General features: G+C 40.8%; 1 pseudogene; it reads right to left on the bottom strand.

Moving 5' to 3' along the window:
- Window positions 1-8968: 8968 nt before the first annotated feature.
- On the bottom strand, window positions 8969-9087 carry LOC148664843 (5S ribosomal RNA; annotated as a pseudogene).
- Window positions 9088-24469: the final 15382 nt, after the last annotated feature.

Below are 24469 nucleotides of genomic sequence, written 5' to 3'. Positions count from 1 at the left end.
TTCTGATGTATGAGTTCGGAAAACCGTCTTTGAGAACACAGACGGAGAGATTAGTGTGGTCGTGGCCGTCAGAGGTGAAATGAGAAACAATGGGCTTGGAGAGATCTTTAATCTTCACAGCCCTGACGTGTTCTCTGAAGCGGTCTCCGAGTCTCCTTCCTGTTTCTCCAATGTAGATGGCTGGGCATTTACTGCAAGAGATACAGTAAATAAGGTTGCTGGAGGTACAAGATGCTGTCTGGGTGATCCGGAATTGTCCTGAGGGGCCTTGAATGAGTGTGGTGGTGGCTGTGTACTTGCAGGTGATACAGCGAGCTCTGTTGCAAGGGAAAGTGCCTGGTGTGGATGGTTGTTGAGGGCGGCACCGACGCAATCATCAATATATCGTTTGTAGAGACGATATATTGAACGATATATTGATGATTGCGTCGGTGCCGCCACATGCTCCAACGATCAGCTCGAGTTCTTCCTGCACCATTTCACCAACTTCCACCCGTCCCTCAAATATACAGTTCACATATCTTCCACCACTCTTCCGTTTCTAGACATCCACTTGTCTATCAACTACCCCTGACTTTCCACTTCAGTTTATTACAAACCCACGGATTCACACAGCTACCTCCTGTACAGCTCATTTCACCCCAACCACACTAAAAACTCTCTTCCTTTTTCACAGTTCCTTAGGTTACGAAGACTATGCAGCGACGACATCGACTTCGAGAACCAAGCCCTCGAAATGTACTCATTTTTTATCAACAGAGGATATCCCAGCAGTGTGATTGACAGGGCCCTTGCCCGAGCCAAAAACACCCCCCGGACCATCAACCCGATCAGGAACTCCCGCCGTAACAACCGCATTCCCTTGGTGCTTCCTTACCACCCTAACACACTTCCTATCCCCAGGACCATTAACCAGAATTTTTCCATCCTACAGGATGATCCCTCCATTGGGGCCCTCTTTTCTGATCGCCCTATCATCTCATATCGCCGACCACCTAATCTGCGTAACCTCCTTGTTCACAGCTCCCTTGACCGCCCTCAACAACCATCCACACCAGGCACTTTCCCTTGCAACAGAGCTCGCTGTATCACCTGCAAGTACACAGCCACCACCACACTCATTCAAGGCCCCTCAGGACAATTCCGGATCACCCAGACAGCATCTTGTACCTCCAGCAACCTTATTTACTGTATCTCTTGCAGTAAATGCCCAGCCATCTACATTGGAGAAACAGGAAGGAGACTCGGAGACCGCTTCAGAGAACACGTCAGGGCTGTGAAGATTAAAGATCTCTCCAAGCCCATTGTTTCTCATTTCACCTCTGACGGCCACGACCACACTAATCTCTCCGTCTGTGTTCTCAAAGACGGTTTTCCGAACTCATACATCAGAAAGACCACCGAAACTAAAATTATTCTGCAGTTAGGATCACACATTCTCCCTTCCCTTAACGACAGATTACTGTTCTTTTAAATTTTCTCCATTCATTGGAAGTTTCATTTCACACCTCTCTGCACCCATTCTGACTTCACACCTCTTGATTGGCCTCTCTTTCTGTCCCCTGCTCCCGCCTCTCACTCCTCCTCCCTCCCAACCTTTGTTCTCCCGCTACTTTACCTTTGCCTACTGCCCTGTCTCTCTCACACCTGAAGAAGGCTCCACGGCCGAAACGTTGTGTTCTCTTTCTTCTTTTTTTCAGCATGGAATAAACCTATTACTTGTTCCTTTGCAGCCTACGCATGCTGACGCAGCTACCCACCTGAAATACTTTAACATATCAAAGGAACATACAGGGAAAGGGGCAGTGTCAGAAGTCAAACAAACAGGACAGGGGGGTGCCATTTGGCATCCTACAATCTGTTTCAATTTTGTCTGATTGAATGGGTGTGAGGAATCACAGGCTTTAGTTTGCACCTAAGACAGTGGTCTTAGGTGCGAACAGATAACCTTTCCCACGCATAGTCACTGTCCTGACCTTTTGACTCAGTCTTCCACATGTAGCACAGGCGTAGGCACAGAATCGACAGGCGAAATTGTAGTTGAGGGACTGGCAGGGGTCGGAGTCCGGGAAGGCGTAGAAGTTGCGTCGGTGTGGATTCAGAAGGCAGAGGTGTAAACGAAGAGACAGGCTTGGGTCAGGATCCGAGAAAGCGTAAAACAGGCGAAGGTACAAAATCGAGTGGCTAAAGCGGTAGTCGGAAAAGCGGGGTCGAGGTCCAGGGGAGAAGTCGTAGTAAGGCAAAGGTGTAGTTAGTACGTAAGCTCCGGGAGAGAATCTCAATCGTGAGCAATGACCGGGGGGGCAGATGAGGGTTTAAGCAGAGGACTGATTGACACGTGCACGTTTGGTACGGGGAGAGCTCGTAGGAATGCGGGAGCGCTTGCCTGCGTGAGGGAGATTCGTGGCAAAACCAACCTGAACTCACAGAAAAACAAGAATGCCCCCGAGACACCTGCACCCCCCCGGACCACTCTGGTATCAACACCCCCAAACCCATCCATACCAGCTAACAAGACTCAGAATCGGTGCAACCCTCCAACCTGGACCAAGAGCAGGATGGGACAAGAACCTGCACCACACTACGCACCCCTTATCCAGACCAGCAGGACAGCCAGACCACAGACAGCACCATCATGTAACCCCCCTGTTCATTCCAACAGAAAAGGCGAACTGACCCCCACCAGCATGGCGACGCTGCAGCTCTGGTCACACCAGTAGGCCCAATGGGCTCAGAGCTGGGGGACATACAGATGCAGCCATTCAAAATACGTGGGCGATACCGGTACGCTGTACGCAGTCTACCGCAAGTTACCGGTAAATACCGCGAGTTACCGGTAAATACCGCTAGTTACCGTACATTCTCCTATAATATGACAAGCAAAATAATAGTATCCGGAATTTCGGCAAGGTGGAGCTAATAAAGCTCAACCTCTCATGTTTGAGCTGTGGCCATCAAAGTCTTTAACGAAGATATTACTAATAGTATTAATAATGAATGACCTTGGACAAGCTGTAAGTGTAAACTCAAAGTATTGCCCTGGTCAACATTCTTTTTTTCATTGACCGTCTTTGTAAAAGTAACACCACAGCATTTCGCAATTACGCATTTGTTTCCAATCATGCAAAGTACAGTAATTTTTGAGAATCGATTCACCATGCCTTTCACATGCTCATAAAAGAGATTGATTTAGGAACGTAAACATATTACTGTATGAAAACTGTACTGCATACAGTATGTATATGTATATTTAATGTCTTAACTGTGCCCGTTTAAGTATTGAATATTCATATCTAATTTTACCACTGAAGGGAAATCTTAGTAGCTGAGCATAAAAAGAATAGGAGAATACTGCAACGCGTGTGAAGGCCATAAACGATATTAATTTTGGAACATAAACATACAGTATATGGCTGGTCTCGGTACTTTAAAGAAAACATACACGAAACATGGTTTCATTATGACCAGAATCGGTCTTGAGATATTTTTAACTTGATTTACAGTATTTGAGAGGTATGTCTTAACACCGATACTACAGTACGTAAATACTGCTCACGTATATGTTTCTAGGTTTATATTATGCATTTCATACGGTCAAATTTCTTTTGAGCAACTAATAAGAAGCGCGAAACGGTATGCCCAGGGCATTTTAGTTTCGTTTTACTGGGACTCTGCTTTAACAATGTCGCCGTGGATTGATTAGAGATATCAAGTACATACAAGTCATTTTTTAAATGTTGTAGTTCGTCTTGTAAAAATGTTACGAGTACATCATCTATCAATAATTACACAGGTTCTGTTTCCATATTGCGGATTTTGGTTACATAATATTATTTTCTAAATTTCATGTTGTGAATATATGATTTGGGCAAACAGAGCCGCAAAGAAGTACATTATGGGTTGTTGTTTTTTTTTTTCAGTTTTATCTAGAACAAGCGATGCTTAAACCTTTGTCTGATTCTTGTGAAACTATCCACACGACAGTTACAGTACCTAGGAGTTGACTTCAGTGATGTCACTGATGGGATGAATCTAAAAATCCATCCTCTGTAAAACGTCTTCTCTAGTTGTCCTGCATATGTATTCGCTAATGAAGCTGTGTGTTCTGAGCCTGGATCTCTACATTTCTGTATGAACCAGCTTAGAGGGCTAAAGACAGCTTATGTTTAAATTGAGTGTAAGGCAATTTATGCTTCTAAAGTCATGGTCAGCATTTATTATTGTACTGTGCTGTAAACTTGTTCTGTGCCTAGTCACATTATTTTATAGCGTTTTTATAGCGTTATCAAATCCGGTGGCGCTGTGTGTTAGTTTCCTGACTCCCATGTCACATGGTCTGTGATTGAAACCTGTGAAACCGGTTTAATTAGTCACAGCCAGCACTCCGGCAGAGAGGGGTTGTACTTGTAAAGTAGAAGCAGGCGAGATTTCCAGTGAAAGACACCTCCCCCTCCCCCCCCACCCTCATACGATTCAAATTGTATTACAGCATTGTAATTACACATTGTAATTGTATTACACATTGTACACATGCTTAAAAGAGAAGAGAGAAAACGTAAGCCTTCTTCAGGTGTGAGGGTCTTCTGCTCAGAATGAAACACTAAAATGTAATGTAGGCTCTGAATGGGTTCAATTATGATTTGGGCTTGATTAAGGTCGCTGCCTTTCATCTAAAACCCTACTTGAATCCTTCTAAACTAAAAATCAGTGTTAGTGAGTTCTAAATAAAGAGGTATCCAGGTAACAGTGAAACGGGCGGACAGTCTGGGGAGATCGCCCGTTTTCCATGTAAATAGTTCCCTGGTTCCGCACCCCTTGGTGTTTCTCTCGCTCTCTCTCGGGTAACCTGATCATTAGCTCGAAAGATTTGAGTGCTTTGTGTATATTCTAATGGTAGTGGGGGCAGGTGTGTGGGAACAGGTTTGGTTGAAATTGCATTGGAGTTCTATGTTCTTCACACCTGAAACATTTTCTCTGAAAGCATTTTCTTCGCAGTTTAACCGATCTTGTTACAGCATGTTACAGTTTACTATTATTAACCATATTCATTTTAAGTGCTTAATGCCATTTTTTGACCAGGCACGAATATTCTTAAGTCCATATCTTCGCAAGGGAATCAGTGCGAATTGCAATACTAATTAAATTAAAACTACTAACTACTAACTAATACTAGCTAATTAATACAAACCAGAAACGTATCTAATGACATTACAAGTGGAAAGATTACAGATTTTAATCGTCTTTAATTTTGTTATGTTATACATTTTAGAAACGTTTCATCCATACAAACACCACAAAACTATTTTCGATTGTATTTCTGAATAGTATGTTACACTTAGTTCACTGTTTTAAATACATCTAATTAAGAAAGTTAGGTGTTAGCATAAACTATTAGCAATCAATAATATTAAATTTAGCACTGTAATAAGCTGTTGCACTTTCCCCCGCATCTTGTAAAAATATATTTTCATTGTTCAAATATACATTAAGTCTGACTATCATATAATAAGTTAAATACAAAACTAAAGAAAAAATAGGGTTAAATATAATTCAAAATATTTTGTTAACAATGTTAAAATAAAATGTATTAACTAAGGAGTAGGGTGGCACAGTTGTTAGTATGTTTTTTGTTTTGTTTCTTTTTCATAAATACAATAGTAGTACCTGATGTCTCAGTGGCTTTCAAAATTAAATTATGCATGCAAACCTGTGAACTAGAAAGATAACTAAGATATCCATCCATTTATAATGGTGGCAAAGTGGTTAGCATTGCTGTCTTGCAGCACTGGGGTCCTAGGTTCAATTCCTGCCATCCTGTGTGTGTGGGGTTTACATGTTCTCTCTGGGTTACATGGTATTTCTCCATATGTGTGATATGACTCCCTCTCGCACTCCAAAACATACTGGTAAGTTAATTGATGTATGGGAAAACTGGCCCTGGTGTGTGTGTGTTTGTGTCTGTCTGTCCTGTGATGGACTGGCGCTTCGTCCAGGGTGTATTCTGCCTTGTGTCCGTTGCTTACTGGGATAGGCTCCAAATCCTCTGTACTGGATAAAGAGATTAGAAATGGATGGAAGTAAAGGCACTGTGTGGATGGAACTATACACAGTGTTAGAAACCCACTATGAAATGGCAGCATCTCACTGAGAATAAAATATCTTATAGTGCTGGCTTAAGGAAACAGCCTTTCCACCTCTCTTGCACATCAGTATCCATACCTAGTTATTTAAACAAATTGCCTCTAATTATAAACATCTTAATATGCTGGCTCTGTGGATCTGCATCAGCTATGTTTGCCCATTCCTTCAATTCATGTGCATCCAACACACAGTTCAATGCCAGCAACTACACATAATCTAAAATACAATCCTTATTTCAGTATCTATGTAAACATATAGTCTGTTAACTTCATCATCTTCATCAAAAGTATGCCTAACCCCATTAGGAAGTGTTCTTGTTATAAGTGTATTCCTCAGGTTTCCCCAAATTATCTTCTTCTTGTCAACATCTCTAGTCTTTTATCCTGCAATAACTCAGCCAACACTTAAATCTCCAAAAGCTGCTTGTGTTAATTTCTTTAAATCACAAATATCATGTGTAAATACTGGCCATGTAATACTCTGCATTGTGGAATAATAGTTTATTTTAAAGGGAAATAGAGAAACTAAGAACTAGAGAAATCAAGAAAGGCTTTTTTTCTAGAATTAATAAATGCACATCCTGTTCACTGGGGAAATTAAATCCACACTGAGCAATCTTCAATATGTTCAGAATATGACAGCAAGAATCCTATCAGGGATGCATTATACCTGTTTTCAAGTCCTTGCACTGGTTACCTATCAGATTTAGAGTCAACTTCAAAATCCGTATCCTCCTTATATACTGTCCTACAACTGTTATTATTGATCACCGAATTATTGTACTTGACATGACTTCATTCAGCCTTTCCTGAACGTCTATGACAGGCAGAGAGAGTGCTGTTTCTGGTGCGATCTTTTGCAGCTGACATTTCACTGTTTTAAACGAACAAGAAATTAGATTGCTCATAAATCAGTTATTCTATATAAACACAGCGTAATTGCCCTCCGAAAATCCTCTTTTTCTTGTTCGTTTTAGAGACCTTGATCGAAACTGATTTTAGATGTCAGAAAGGATTTATTTTCTCTGTATTTCCTACATTGCTTTTTCGAGATTTTAACTTTATATCTAACTTTATATCTAGGCTCAGATTTCAACTATAAATCGTACAGTAATTAATAGCAGTAAATACTGATGTGTTGCGCCCTCTTACCACAAAAATATATGTTTTGTAGTTGGGATTAACTTTATTTCGTACGCATAGCTACTCCGATTCAGACACGGAACAGTTAAAGATGGCGGCAAATCAGACACCCAGAGGGGGGCGGCTTCTTGCCTTCATAACTAAAATGCCAAATAGGAGTGGCTTAAGCGACATACACAGTCGTGTAACTGACAGTTTGAGGTAGCCTATCGTGTAAATTTCGCTTTGTTGCTGATAGGTTAAGCTTTCGAAACTCTGCCCCAAAGTCATGTGACTGATTTTTCGCCCTGTTTCGTTGGTTAAACGCAATGATCACAAGCACCACCATGGTAACTGGGATGTGTAGTTTTTAATTCCGTTTGAATTATAACTGTACGTACTGTCTTCATATTTGACCAGGGCTTCAAAGAGAAGGCGCGCCAAAAAATTTCGGTGCCGTCGTCTCCGCTTTAAAGGTACCCCCGTGCTGGAAGAATTTGACCTTGGAACGTTTGCCCAGCATAGTTATAGTGGACATAAAAACAAGAGTTCGCTGGCATTATATCCTAGAAGACACAGACCGGCGCCAGACCGGTAAATGCTTGATGAACTAGGGATTGGACAGTTTCCAAGTGCTTGTACAATTGATAGAAATGTTCAAATAAATGTGCAAAAGAAATAAACAAAATAATCATTTATTTCTTTATCATATTGGCTAGCTAATGTCCTCTCTTTGCTAGTTAGTGGCTGTGTTTCTGCGTTGGGTAGCAACGGGTGACTGTTCTCAGGCGGAAGATGTAAACAGCTTAATTTTCGTGTTAAATAATTTTTAAAAATTAAAATTCATTCTATACAGCAATCACATATTTGGGTACCATTTCATAAAACTTTCATGCTTAAAATGTTTAGGGAGAAATGGAAGACTGGTGTGTATTTTTTCTTTAAACAAATCAAGACCAGCCATACACAGTACAGTTTATGTACATACAGTAATGTTTATGTTTCTAAATTAATATCGTTTAGGACTTTCAGATGGGTTATGCTCCTCTTCTTTTTATGCTCAGCTACTAAAATTTCCCTTTAGTGGTAAAATTCCATATAAATATTCAAAACTAAGCGGATTGAAACGTGCACAGTAAAGACATTAAATGATTAAATCTTTTCACTACCAACCAATGCACCACGAGTGCCCCTGTCGGTCATTTTGGCCAGCAAATCACTTACCGCGGTGCCCTACGGTGCCCTGCGGGTTGGTTAAAGAACCACGGGTTTTTAACGCTCATTTTGAATGGCTGCATCTGTATTTCACTTCAGCCTTTCACTCTTGCTTCCTTCCAATGAGGACGGAGCTGCGGGAGAAAGGGCGCTATAGAGGATCGCTGTGGAGAGCTGCTGCTGTGCTTTGACATCTGAGCTCTGTGGAAAACGATCTCAATACAATTCTGAAAAACGCAACTCCCCGAACGCCAGCCGAACAAGTCTCCAAAGCCGAACTGCTGTGTCTCTTTTCAGCTGACGATAAACCTTTCCTCGATCCTTTGCGGACTTGTAAAACTGTTCATGATCAGAATAAAAAACGCTCACGCTAATACACAAGCACCCGTGTCTCGCCAAAGCTGACAAATAAACAGACGGACAAGCCGCACTGCACGTGTGAACAGGGGAATGAGCGAGCGAGCGGGGATAGGGCGCCTCCTGCGCTTAAAAGCTTACAGCACCTGGTATTCCAACGCGGTCTCCCATTCAAGTACTAACCAGGCCCACCCCTGTTTAGCTTCCGAGATCAGAAGAGATCAGGCGTGCTCAAGGGGGTGTGGCCGTAAGCGAGAGCAAGGCTCGCTGGCACCCTTCTTATAGAGAATTGTCATGGAAATATAACTATCAAGGAAGCCACAAGAGAGAGTTCTCACCTGAGTAAGGTCTTTATTTCAATATTGCAATATTGGGAGCCCTGCAAAGTGCAACCAGAGACTCAATTTGTTACAAGCAGTACAGGGTTTTTATAAGACGTTGCGCTGTAAAAAAGTTCAGCACTTGGTCCCTTCTAAAACTTCCCCTTTCTCTAAGAGAAAACAGATTACATCATAGAGCGAGAGAAGAAGCACTAGATATGTTATTCAAAGCTTATCAGTTACTTTCAGCTAATTCTAATGACCCAGACAGCATATATTGTTTTGGTACATCTAAACTAGTCTTCTAAACTAACCTAAACAGTGTACTTTGTTGACGAACTGTTTTCTAAAATTCTGCACGTACTGTAGCACAGCAGTTACATCTTTGAAATATATTATCTAAAAGCACCAATATATTTTTTTCAAAGCTCTCTACATTTTTAAGAATCAATTTACTTATTAGATTTCCACTTCAATTCCCTCCTTTTTATTCTTGAAAATGATTAAAAGTTAGATTCTTCATATGGACTCCCAGGAGGCTCCCGTACTTCGGATTCTTGCGTTCTTATCAGAACATACTGATGCGCAAACATATTCATTACCATATTTCAAAGCATTGGAATAATATATTTCGTACAGCAACACAAAACCAGGAAGACAAGTATCACAGCTACTATAATCGGTGTTAGTAACTTAAAGAAAAACATTCCCCCTGTCCCAAACAGTGATTCTAACCAGGAGAGAAATGGGTGAGGCTGTAGAATGAGGCATTAAAGCACATACATAACAAGATGCATTACATTTCTTTAACTTTACAGTATGATTTATAAGTTTATACCACAAATTACTCATATCCCCCTCATTATCAGTTTCATTCAGCCAGTTTGTATACAAATAGGCTTCGCGTTTAGATTCTTCCTCTTTCTGGGTGATGACAGGCTTCCACATAAAATGGAAAAAGGCTGGGCACATCAGTCCCAAGGATGTGATCTCCATCTATCCCTGTGGAGACATCACTCCTGCGCTTTGCTCAGTTCATTTGTGACCTTTTTACAGTGGGAAGCATGAATACAGGGCACCTGGCATGGCCCCCTCCACTTGAGTGAACACCATTTCTTTTTCCTGAAGTCTTTCACCAGAATCCAGTCTCCTTATTCATGCATTAGTTCTTACAGCACAGGTAAATCCCTGTGGGCTGGAGCCCAGCATTTTTCTTAGGGTTTTATTTTTTACAAGATTGGTCAACAGCTGGGTAATAACTCTTAGAAAAATCTACACATTGTTCCACTGACTCAGCTGTGCCGTTTTGCAGAACAATTCTAGCTGAAGTTGTAAAATTTCTCTTTGGTCCGTTCCTGCAAAACATCTTATTATGAACAAACAAACCATAATAATAATGTGCATCTATGGGAATCACTCCCAAGGGTAACCCCCCTTAAAACTATATTGTTCTACCCATCAGGTTCTGCCACTAGATAAGAGAACCTTTCCCATGAAATCATTTTTTGACCTTTATGATCCCTTCAGGGCATACAATTAGCACAGAAGCAGCAGCTTTAGTCCACATGTTTTTCAAGCAGGATATTAACAGTATGATCGTAACGAATAATACCAGACACACAAATCTGTATTGAACCAGAGACCCTCGCCAGGTTCCTAGCACAGACTGTAGCCATGCACCAATGCCCCAATCATCTGGATTCTAATTATGGTATATATTTTTCTTCATCATAGATGTGCTTTGCTAAGTCATTAATTTGCTAATAATTGTCTAGAATACAAGTACTGTTTAGTCTTTGCTCACCTAAACAGCTGTCTATCACCCTAATAGAGAATGGCCTAAAACTGTGATTATAGCGAGGAGCATACACTTATTTCCATTCTAATACATCTGAGTTACACACAGACTAAAAGCAGGGCTATTTTCCCATGCCAGTAAACCTAAATAATCACCTCTATCAAAGGGGATTACTCCCATGACCATCTTTTATAGCAATACAATCCCAACATGAGCTCTGATTATTATTTGTGGCTGACTGATAAAGTATTGATTCCATATCCCCATTTTATCAAAGTAAAGCTCCTTACACTTAACAGGTACACTGTCGCCCCCCCTCAGGAAGCTCAACAAACACAGAAACAGTGACAATATAATAATAAATGTTCACTCAGTCTCTGGTGAAGAAAGATGTGAAGACGGGGGTTTGAATTTAATCCTTTCTGTAGGGGGTTTAGACTTCCAAGTCACAAGCTGGGGTTTATGGCAGGAAAGGGGGTTAACTGATAAGGATTGCAGATGCAAGCTAGGAACCCCCCTGGGTGTAATCTTAAACTGACCATTTGTCCAGAACATCGTAAACTGGTCAAATACCATGAACCCCCCTCTTTACCATCAGACCGAGTGTCGTCAGAAACGGAGAAGAAAACACTATATAACCCAAAAGTTTGTAACAGTACGGCGAACAATACTTCGGTTTTGTTGTTTCTTGCGGGAAACAAGACTTCGGCTTTATTGTTCCTTGTATGCAATAAACTCATCTGTTTTACTTCATCTCGGGATCAGGAACCTTATTTCTTCTGTTACAACACTGGTGCAGTGGTTCGGTGTCGGCGCAATGCGTAGATCCAGTGATCTCATCCTGTCACTCAGATGGCAGAGTCGGTAGTCAGTTGCACTTGATATGGTCCTTCCCAGCAGGGTTGCAACATCTGGCAGGATATATCTTCCACACCCACACCCCACTCGCCAGGTATCAGGTCGTGTCTTCCCTCTACTGGAGGTCTCCAGGAGCGTCCAGCACCTGTTCACCAGCCCCGTGCACCACTTCAATTAACAACCTACAATACTACAATAGAGAATTAGCAAATTCAACAATCCATTAGCCAAATTCATCCCTCCAGGAAGTTTCGTTGATTGGCCTGTGATGATATCAAACAGGCTCTATTACACAGTTCTGTTTGATCCAGCCCGCATCCCATGGCGTTCCTTCAGTCTGATGTCTCGTCGATCTTTTAGAGTTCTGTTCCTTCATTCCACTGTTCCAGCAGACTGAGGGTGATCTCAGTCCATCTCACCCCGAATAATGCAGCCACAGCCTGTCCCTTGATCATAATATAAGCGGTAGGGCAGTGCCCACCGAGGGCTTATCTCCATCATCAAGTGTTTGGTAGACACAGAGGCAGTGACAGCAACCCACTGGGAAAACAGATTATAAGAGCCAAGGTTTCCCTTTACAATTGTAAATTGTAAACATTTGCTACTGCATGAAAGGTTTCTCAGGAGCAGGCCTTTTGAGCTGTAGCACCTGCACCTGAACTGTAGTTGAGTTCCTTTGATAAGCATCACATTGAGATACAGTACCACATAAGTGGCTACTGCTTCAAACACGGTCCCCACCCAGGTTTGGGTAACCGGCATACCATTTGACTCACACCCAGGTGTCTGACAGAGTGCATTTGTCGAGCTACAAAGGGCATTAGGCTGTGAGGGCATGCAGGGCGTCCAGTGTGCTGGCAGCACCACACTCTTTTCTTACCATGTCCTTTTCTCTGCTTTAGAGGCCTCAGCCTGAATATCTTGTAGCGGTCCCCTTTTCACCAACAGAGGTTTCACAGGGGTCTCAGACTCCTGTTCTACCAGGACTGCGCACCTGACAGCTACATCTGCAAAGTTGTTCCCTCGAGTTACTGGAAACATTTCTTTATTATGTGATTTACACTTTACCACAGCTACTTCAGTCAGTAGCTGCAAAGCTTCTAACAGTTCAGAGACAAACTCAGCATTCTTAACTGGAGTCCCTGCCATGTTGGGGAAATCCCTATTCCTTCACTGCCATCCAAAATTGTGGCATACACCAAATGTATATATACAGTCTATATAAATTGCTACAATTTTCCATTTAGCATATTTACAAGTTTCAATTAAATCTTTTCATAGTCTGCTAGTTCTACACCAGATTATTCACAGTTTATACAGCCAGGCAGGTAGCCTGCACAACACATAAACACGGCCCCTTGGCCACCGCATCAAGGGGTCCTGAATAATAATAAACCCACCAGACGATGCCTATCTCCATGCTCCTGCACCAGCACAATGGCTCACAACCCATTTCTTTCACTTACAGACAGATTACATACAGATGATCCGTCTGAGGGAATCCAGTCCAGGGCCAGTGCCTGCAAGAAAGCTTGTCTCAAAACATCAAAAACAGTTTCTGCTGCAGGGGTCAAGGCAATTTTGTCTTTAGACTGCACTACCCCCCTTAAACCAATACGTCACTAGACAAGCTCGTTCTGAGAAGGCATTCACCCTGGCTTTATCATGCAGTTGGTTTTATACTCCTTTTTTTTTCAAGATCCAGTACTTGGAGTAGCCCGGCCTTATGGAGTCCCTCATTAGGTAAAACAATCACAATATCACATAACTCTATTGAGTTAGGTTTACATAAATGCTATTTCATGCAGTAATTCCTTATAAAATGCTACAGTCTGGGCCTAAAATAGGTCTGGGGTGTCCCCCACCCACATCAGTAGTTGAAACTGTACATCTTTACCCAAGCAGACTCTGACAGCTTATATTTGTTTTAAACACAACTCCTTCTCCTGTAGCCTCCTGTTACCTGTTAGAAAACTTTATATCACATTTTTATGCTGTTTTAGTCTAAAAACAGAACAGCTGTGCTCCTGTGTCCCCCAGTTACTGCACACTGTAAGATTATTTCACTTTTATTTCAATCCTGAGATAAATTTAGGAAGGCTACAGGGGGGTTTACTAGATTAAAACTGTTAGTTCACGCACAGCTCTCGTTTCAGCTTCTGACATGTTCTTTAATTGTGAAATCAAGCCTCTTTCTTCCAATTTCTCCAAAAAACATTTTTTGTTTTAGTAACTGCACACCAGCTTATTAGTAGTTTTGTCTTTGGGGTTTTATATCTCAGTATAACATGAAAGTCGCACAATAATTTTGACAAACTGGCGGCTCCCTTTTCTCCTCCTTGGGAGTCTTTTTACCTCCCATTTGCAGCGCTCGCACTTCTGCATGCATGCTTCGCGAGTTATTAAATCAAATCTGTCTCCGCTGTCCGTAATATCAGGAAAGCATAGTTGTACATTCTTGGCAACATCAGGTTTTAACACACTCAAGTAAATTTGTTTTATTACTGTGGAAGTATCTTCATTCACTTCCTTTTCATCGGCTAACCCCGAGTATACTATCCATTAAGCTATAAACCTTTCTGTAAAATCTGAAAACATCCTCACTTCCTTCTGCTGACATGCTGTTACTTTTCTCTAATCAGTTTTCGGTGGGTAATGCTCTTTCAAAAATCTCCACACTAATTCCCACCCTTCTCCCAGATTCTCTCTTAAGGCGTTCTATTTCTTCTTTTGCTGTTTCTTTTTCTGCATATATAACTTCGTTTCGTTCAGCCATTGCTTTTAGCTTTTCCATCAGGGATTTTTGCGTCTCATCTATGATATTCTGTTGAATTCTCAAATATTCTTCTAACTATTGTTTATTTTTATCCAAATATTCATACACTTTTCTACATTCCTGTTCAGCCTAAATTCCGTCTGACAGTCAATATTTCTTTTAAGTTTCACTTTGGATTAATCAAACTTTTTTTCTTCACACCAAACCATTTTCACGTCTCCCACGCGCCCCGCGGAATCCCCCAGTCGAGACAAACTGACGAACTATCACAATACGGGAACACGGACCAGGTTCCAAATCCTGGCTTTAAACACACAGTTGAATCGAGTTACCATTTTCGGCTCTTCTGCGAGTACAGTTCTAGTTACTACCTTCAGCCGTATTGCAGTCGTGTACCAGGATGCAACACCTGGATTGTTTCGCACGGGCAGGGCGAGACGCTATTCCTTCAGCAATCCCTCTTTTTCTACCCCACCTTCACAAAACAGGCATCTAAAAACACATACACCATTAACTCATTTTTCTGTTGTACTTGCTTCAGCACCACAGCAACATGGAGAGGACAAGGGACTTTTTAGAAAAGAGGAGTCCTTACCTCTTTTTAGAAGCGGCCGCCTATCTTTTCCTCTCCATGTCCGTGTGGTTTAATTTAGATGGACACTTCTTCATCATTTGGGTCATGTATCGGCCAATCTGCCTCCTCCTTTTTAGAGGATGTTGTAAACCTTTAGGAACAATATGATCTAGCAACAAGGTTATGTCACTGTAATTACAGATGCAGCCATTCAAAATGAGCGGTAAAAACCCGCGGTGCAGTAACCAACCCGCAGGGCACCATAGGGCACCGCAGGGCAAGTGATTGGCTGGCCAAAATGACCGACAGGGGCACTCGTGGTGGATTGGTTGGTAGTGAAAAGATTTAATCATTTAATGTCTTTACTGTGCACATTTCAATCCGCTTAGTTTTGAATATTTATATGGAATTTTACCACTAAAGGGAAATTTTAGTAGCTGAGCATAAAAAGAATAGGAGCATACTGTAACGCGTGAAGGCCATAAATGATATTAATTTTGGAACATAAACATACAGTATATAGCTGGTCTTGGTACTTTAAAGAAAAAAATACACACCAGTATTCCATTTCTCCCTAAACATTGTAAGCTTCGAAGTCTTTAACTAACGTGATACCGGAGTCAACAAGCATACATTTAGAATTTGATTAAAAGGGAATATAATATGGAATCGCGTATCTCAAGAATTTAATAACGGTATGATTATATCCGTGTGCTGCGACAGGGCTGTGTGTTAGTTTCCTGACTCCCATTATTTAAACTTTGACACTGATCATTCATCTCTAAATAAACTTTATTTTATATAGCGTTTTAAGCGAATAGGTAATTAGATTGCTCATAAACCTAATCGCTTTTTCTACATAAACTGCCTGATTGCTCTCTGAAAATGCTTTTCCTTTATTTTTAAAGTAGGCTCAGATTTCAACTATAGATCGTATTATTATAAACTTTCTTGGAAAAATGTATTTTATGTAAACCATGTTTGCTATTAATTCATTTAGGGCTAAAATACGTTCATTGTCTTCCAATCGAGTTGAGTTGACATTGGAAGCCTGCCACACCCGGACTGTTAAACCAACGCATTACCACGTCAAAGCCCATTGAGCCAGTATTGGCTTTAGTATTCCCCCCTTCTCCCCTCAATTCAATTCAATTCAAGGTGTTTTATTTGCATGACAGATGGGTACAAGCAGTGTTGGGTATGTATATTGTAACGCTTACGGCAGACAGGCACTGTGTAAGAGCCGACGCACCAGAGCAGCGCACCGAGGGAGCGTCTGCATTTATAACTTAGTTTTTAAAATTAGTAAAGCAATATGAAGCATCTCCTTTTACTTAGTGCCTGAGCATAAAAAGAATAGGAGCATACTGCAATGCGTGTGAACTTTGGAACTTAAACATACAGTATATGGCTGGTCTCGGTACTTTAAAGAAAACATACACACCAGTATTCCATTTCTCCCTAAACATTTTAAGCATCGAAGTCTTTAACTAACGCGATACCGGAGTCAACAAGCATACTTTTAGAATTTGATTAAAAGGGAATATAATATGGAATCGCGTATCTCAAGAAATTAATAACGATATAATTATGTTCATGTTGCAAAAGAACTGCAACGGACATAAAAACTCCCTTGCTTTTAACAGAGCGTTCCATAATTTCTAACTACGAAAATGCCAGGTGAAAGGATTTGTAAACATATTTTGTTAAAGCAAGTCACTTTTTTCCGCAACACATAAAATACATTTTTCCAAGAAAGTTTAGCCTTTGTCACTATGAAACCACTAAATAAAGACATAAATATAGAAATCTTATTTAAATCTTATTTAATGTTGGTAGCAGGATGAACTGTCAGAGTGTATATTTTGTCGCAGATTTGCTGCAAGATGTTAACAGTGAAAAAGGTATTTAGAAATGAGTTATTTCAAGATGAAAATTTTCAGAATAATTGCAAATCTAGGAGGATAGAGAAAGCACAGAAAACTGGCAGTTAGATTGATCAGATTAGTATGAAAAGTCATTTAGCAAAGGGAATGAGAAGAGTGACAAACTAGTACACTTTAGATCTTTTTTTCTGAACCAGGGAAAATCTGATCATGTTTCCCTATAACAATAATAAAAAACTTTATTTGATATATCACCATTAAAGGTGGCATCTCAAAGCAATACAGTAGATGTAAAAACAGATAAAAGGACCACAGATTACAAAGTAAATGCATATAAGAAAGACAAGCAGTTAGAGGTGCTACCAAAATTAGAAAATGAAGCAGATACAGACACTAAGTCTTCTGAAAAGAAAGGTTCTGAGGTTAGATTTAAACTGGCCCTGGTGTGTGTGTGTTTGTGTCTGTCTGTCCTGTGATGGACTGGCGCTATGTCCAGGGTGTATTCTGCCTTGTGTCCGTCGCTTACTGGGATAGGATCCAAATCCTCTGTACTGGATAAAGAGATTAGAAATGGATGGAAGTAAAGGCACTGAAGAAACCCAGAAACCCACTATGAAATGGCAGCATCTCACTGAGAATAAAACATTTTATAGTGCTGGCTTAAGGAAACAGCCTTTCCACCTCTCTTGCACATCAGTATCCATACCTAGTTATTTAAACAAATTGCCTCTAATTATAAACATCTTAATATGCTGGCTCTGTGGATCCGCATCAGCTATGTTTGCCCATTCCTTCAATTCATGTGCATCCAACACACAGTTCAACGCTAGCAACTACACAAAATCTAAAATATGAGCTCTACTTGCCACTTAAAATACCAACAGTACCAGCTAACTTTAGTAGTGACATTTTCATGGATCTTTTTAACAATAAAATTTACAACATCAGACTTCAGACACAATTAAACAGGCCTCAAAAAAGTCTGGTACAAACATTTTCAGCATGGAATAAACCGTTACTTTAATGGTATAAACCTTAAATGGATTCATATTCTCAATAAGATTTGGTGCTCAGTAACATGACTTAGAAAATGACAGAAGACATACGTATCATGCTTATCCTTCTATTTTTCATAATCATAAACTCCTTAAGGCAGTTACATTTTCTCTGTTCTGACCTGGAGTTACAGAGAAATTTAAATTCTAATAAGAGATTTGTAATGAGGAAAGTCATACCAATCACTCATACAGTACCAGGATTTCCAATTACAATACAAATACTTTCTTTCTGTGTTTATTTTGCAGTTTGAGTCTATGGCATTCCTTTGGGGGTCTATACTCCAAGGCATGACTTTTTTATGTATAAACATCAGTATTTACTGCTATTAATTACTGTACGATTTATAGTTGAAATCTGAGCCTAGATATAAAGTTAGATATAAAGTTAAAATCTCGACAAAGCAATGTAGGAAATACAGAGAAAATAAATCCTTTCTGACATCTAAAATCAGTTTTGATCAAGGTCTCTAAAACGAACAAGAAAAAGAGGATTTTCAGAGGGCAATTATGCTGTGTTTATATAGAATAACTGATTTATGAGCAATCTAATTTCTTGTTCGTTTAAAACAGTGAAATGTCATCTGCAAAAGATCGCACCAGAAACAGCACTCTCTCTGCCTGTCATAGACGTTCAGGAAAGGCTGAATGAAGTCATGTCAAGTACAATAATTCGGTGATCAATAATAACAGTTGTAGGACAGTATATAAGGAGGATAAGGATTTTGAAGTTGACTCGAAATCTGATAGGTAACCAGTGCAAGGACTTGAAAACAGGTGTAATGCATCCCTGATAGGATTCTTGCTGTCATATTCTGAACATATTGAAGATTGCTCAGTGTGGATTTAATTTCCCCAGTGAACAGGATGTGCATTTATTAATTCTAGAAAAAAAGCCTTTCTTGATTTCTCTAGTTCTTAGTTTCTCTAGTTCCCTTTAAAATAAACTATTATTCCACAATGCAGAGTATTACATGGCCAGTATTTACACATGATATTTGTGATTTAAAGAAATTAACACAAGCAGCTTTTGGAGATTTAAGTGTTGGCTGAGTTATTGCAGGATAAAAGACTAGAGATGTTGGCAAGAAGAAGATAATTTGCGGAAAGCTGAGGAATACACTTATAACAAGAACACTTCCTAATGGGGTTAGGCATACTTTTGATGAAGATGATGAAGTTAACAGACTATATGTTTACATAGATACTGAAATAAGGATTGTATTTTAGATTATGTGTAGTTGCTGGCATTGAACTGTGTGTTGGATGCACATGAATTGAAGTAATGGGCAAACATAGCTGATGCGGATCCACAGACCCAGCATATTAAGATGTTTATAATTAGAGGCAATTTTTTTAAATAACTAGGTATGGATACTGATGTGCAAGAGAGGTGGAAAGGCTGTTTCCTTAAGCCAGCACTATAAAATGTTTTATTCTCAGTGAGATGCTGCCATTTCATAGTGGGTTTCTAACACTGTGTATGGTTCCATCCACACAGTGCCTTTACTTCCATTTCTAACCTCTTTATCCAGTACAGAGGATTTGGAGCCTATCCCAGTAAGCAACGGACACAAGGCAGAATACACCCTGGACATAGCGCCAGTCCATCACAGGACAGACAGACACAAACACACACACACCAGGACCAGTTTTCCCATAAACCAATTAACTTACCAGTATGTTTTGGAGTGCGAGAGGGAGTCATATCACACATATGGAGAAAAACCATGTAACCCAGAGAGAACATGTAAACCCCACTCACACAGGATGGCAGGAATTGAACCTAGGACCCCAGTGCTGCAAGATAGCAATGTTAACCACTTCGCCACCATTATAAATGGATGGATATCTTAGTTATCTTTCTAGTTCACAGGTTTGCATGCATAATTTAATTTTGAAAGCCACTGAGACATCAGGTACTACTGTTGTATTTATGAAAAAGAAACAAAACAAAAAGCATACTAACAACTGTGCCATCCTACTCCTTAGTTAATACATTTTATTTTAACATTGTTAACAAAATATTTTGAATTATATTTAACCCTATTTTTTCTTTAGTTTTGTATTTAACTTATTATATGATAGTCAGACTTAATGTATATTTGAACAATGAAAATATATTTTTACAAGATTTTACATTAAGCACTTAAAATTAATATGGTTAATAATAGTAACTGTAACATGCTGTAACAAGATCGGTTAAACTGAGAAGAAAATGCTTTCAGAGAAAATGTTTCAGGTGTGAAGAACATAGATTTCCAATGCAATTTCAACCAAACCTGTTCCCACACACCCTGCCCCCACTACCATTAGAATATACACAAAGCACTCAAATCTTTCGAGGTAATGATCAGGTGACCCGAGAGAGAGCGAGAGAAACACCAAGTGGTGCGGAACTATTTACATGGAAAACGGGCGATCTCCCCAGACTGTCCGCCCGTTTCACTGTTACCTGGATACCTCTTTATTTAGAACTCACTAACACTGATTTTTAGTTTAGAAGGATTCAAGTAGGGTTTAGATGAAAGGCAGCGACCTTAATCAAGCCCAAATCATAATTGAACCCATTCAGAGCCTACATTACATTTTAGCGTTTCATTCTGAGCAGAAGACCCTCTGCTCCTGAAGAAGGGGGAGGTGTTTTTCCGCTAGAAATCTCGCCTGCTTCTACTTTACAACCGGAGCGCTGGCTGTGACGAATTAAACCGGTTTTACAGGTTTCAATCCCAGACCATGTGACATAGGAGTCAGGAAACTAACACACAGCGCCACCGGATTCGATAACGCTATAAAAACGCTATAAAATAATGTGACTTGGCACAGATCAAGTTTACAGCACAGTACAATAATAAATGCTGACCATGACTTTAGAAGCATAAATTGCCTTACACTCAATTTAAACACAAGCTGTCTTTAGCCCTCTAAGCTGGTTCAAACAGAAATGTAGAGATCCAGGCTCAGAACACACAGCTTCATTAGCGAATACATATGCAGGACAACTAGAGAAGACGTTTTACAGAGGATGGATTTTTAGAAACATCCCATCAGTGACATCACTGAAGTTAACTCCTAGGTACTGTAACTGTCGTGTGGATAGTTTCACAAGAATCAGACAAAGGTTTAAGCATCGCTTGTTCTAGATAAAACTGCAAAAAAAAACAACAACCTATAATGTACTTCTTTGCGGCTCTGTTTGCCCAAATCATATATTCACAACGTGAAATCTAGAAAATAATATTACGTAACCAAAATCCGCAATATGGAAACAGAACCTGAGTAATTGTTGATAGATGATGTACTCGTAACATTTTTTCAAGACGAACTACAACATTTAAAAAATGACTTGTATGTACTTTATATCTCTAATCAATCCACGGGTCCCAGCACAAAACGAAACTAAAACGCATACCGTTTCGCGCTTCTTATTAGTTGCTCAAAAGTAATTTGACCGTATGAAATGCATAATATAAACCTAGAAACATATACGTGAGCAGTACTTAAGCACTGTAGTTTCGGTGTTAAGACATACCTCTCAAATACTGTAAATCAAGTTAAAAATATCTCAAGACCGATTCTGGTCATAATGAAACCATGTTTTGTGTATGTTTTCTTAAAAGTACCGAGACCAGCCATATACTGTATGTTTATGTTCCAAAATTAATATTGTTTATGGCCTTCACACGCGTTGCAGTATGCTCCTATTCTTTTTATGCTCAGCTACTAAGATTTCCCTTCAGTGGTAAAATTAGATATGAATATTCAATACTTAAACGGGCACAGTTAAGACATTAAATATACATATACATACTGTATACCGTACAGTTTTCATACAGTAATATGTTTACGTTCCTAAATCAATCTCTTTTATGAGCATGTGAAATTCATGGTGAATCGATTCTCAAAAATTACTGTACTTTGCATGATTGGAAACAAATGCGTGATTGCGAAATGCTGTGGTGTTACTTTTACAAAGACGGTCAATGAAAAAAAGAATGTTGACCAGGGCAATACTTTGAGTTTACACTTACAGCTTGTCCAAGGTCATTCATTATTAATACTATTAGTAATATCTTCGTTAAAGACTTTGATGGCCACAGCTCAAACATGAGAGGTTGAGCTTTATTAGCTCCACCTTGCCGAAATTCCGGATACTATTATTTTGCTTGTCATATTATAGGAGAATTTACGGTAACTCGCGGTAGACTGCGTACAGCGTACCGCAAAATAATGCGGTATTGTCACAGACGTCCAAAGGGACTAACCGTGGGGAGCAGGAGAGCGGAAAAAGACCCATATGCGTAGCGGCGAGACGGGAAAAAGGCCGGGCTCATTAGTGCAAAGAGTTCAGGAATGCCGAATAGAAACCTATGCCCTCAGGGAGCGGACGTGGGGCGCCCTGGTGCTAGGCGGGTCTCAGGACATCCGAACATCAATGCTGAGCGAGGACAGAGTGCAAGACCCGGAAATATATAGCCCAAGGAAGAGAGGGACAGGAAGGACAGCAGACCAGAAACTAGGGACAGGACAGAGAAGGAGCGCCCTCTGGCTGCAGAGGGCGTGACAGTACCCCCCCCTTCATGGGCGGCTCCCGACGCCCAAACAAATAAATAAGCTGCACAGCACTGGGGGGAGGAAAAACCTCATTTAACTGAAAGGAAACCTCCGGGAATCCACGGCTGAGAGCTACCCCTTCCTCCGGGGTATAAACCTTTATTGGGTGGAGGAAGGGGGGGTAGAGAAGACCTCCGGAGACTAAAAACAAAAAAGTACACAAGCACAAACACAACAGACAAAAACCTGGGAAAGACCAAGGAGACAAACCACACAAAAAAAAAAATAGGAACCAAAAACAGGTAGGACCCAAAGTTCCGAGACACAGAGAGCAGGGGGGACCAAAAAGGAGGGGAAACCAGAGGAAAAAATCAAAACAAAAGGCAAAAAACAAGAAAAAAAAACACAAAAACCCCGGGGAAAAATACCGCAGACTGGGCAAATGGCACGTTCACATTCTAACGCTGATATCGGAGTGGACAACCTGAGGAAAGCCAGACCGAAGTCCGCTCACAGACACAGATGCCCGGAGTGATATCCAGCGAAAAAAATGGAGGAACGGCAAATGGGCACGTTCACATACTAACGCTGATATCAGAGTGGACAACCTGAGGAAAGCCAGACCGAAGCCCGCTCACAGACACAGATGCCCGGAGTGATATCCAGCGAAAGGCATGAAGGAACGGCAGAAAGCTTACCATTCTATCACTGATATTGGAGAGACCAAGACCAGGAAGAGCCAGGCACGAGAACCCCCTCCAGACACAGAAGCTCGGAGTGATATCCAGTAATAAGAATAGGCAAGCCAGCTCAACATTCAATCACTGATATCGGAGTGATCTACCCGAGGAAAGCCAGGTACAGGACCCGCTCACAGGCACAGAAGATCGGAGTGATATCCAGTGATTAGAATAGAGGAATTGAAAAAAAAAAACAGCCCAGAGAACAAGAAAAAAAAAACTGCAGCAAGACAAAAAAAAACGCCGCTCGCGGGGTCAGTAGGGGGCTCAGCATTCTGTCACGGACGTCCAAAGGGACTAACCGTGGGGAGCAGGAGAGCGGAAAAAGACCCATATGCGTAGCAGCGAGACGGGAAAAAGGCCCGGGCTCATTAGTGCAAAGAGTTCAGGAATGCCATATAGAAACCTATGCCCTCAGGGAGCGGATGTGGGGCGCCCTGGTGCTAGGCGGGTCTCAGGACATCCGAACATCAATGCTGAGCGAGGACAGAGTGCAAGACCCGGAAATATATAGCCCAAGGAAGAGAGGGACAGGAAGGACAGCAGACCAGAAACTAGGGACAGGACAGAGAAGGAGCGCCCTCTGGCTGCAGAGGGCGTGACAGGTATCGCCCGCGCATTTTGAATGGCTGCATCTGTAGGCTTAAGACAATCAAGAACAAGGCTTGCCTTTCGTCTAAATTCCTTACGATCATCAGGCAATTTAGGAAAAGACTTAACTAATGCAAATAATTCACCAGGAGACCAATGTCAATGTACTGTACATATGCTGGAGTTCCTTCTGGACCTGGAAAAGTGCACATTGGCATTTCACAAACAAGTGGCTCCGGACCGCTTTCTAATTTAGGTGGAGACTTTTTCTTTTTAGTAGGCATGGCCATGACTTTAGCTGCAGCTTGCTGTTCTTTAGTTTCAAGACTAGTCTTTTTTGAAGCTTCCCATTATTTCTGTGATTCCTCTTTCCATTACATAAATTTTCCAATTCAATTTCTTTCCTTTCTTCTCCTTCTCTTCTAAGTTTCCCCTTCTTCAGGAAACTTCTTTTTCCTAATTCAACTTTCCTCTGTCCATTCT

The sequence above is a fragment of the Lepisosteus platostomus genome, chromosome 5 (genome assembly GCF_059453375.1).
Source record: "Lepisosteus platostomus isolate fLepPlt1 chromosome 5, fLepPlt1.hap1, whole genome shotgun sequence".
Classification (NCBI taxonomy): domain Eukaryota; kingdom Metazoa; phylum Chordata; class Actinopteri; order Semionotiformes; family Lepisosteidae; genus Lepisosteus; species Lepisosteus platostomus.
This window is presented reverse-complemented; position numbering and strand designations above follow the sequence as displayed.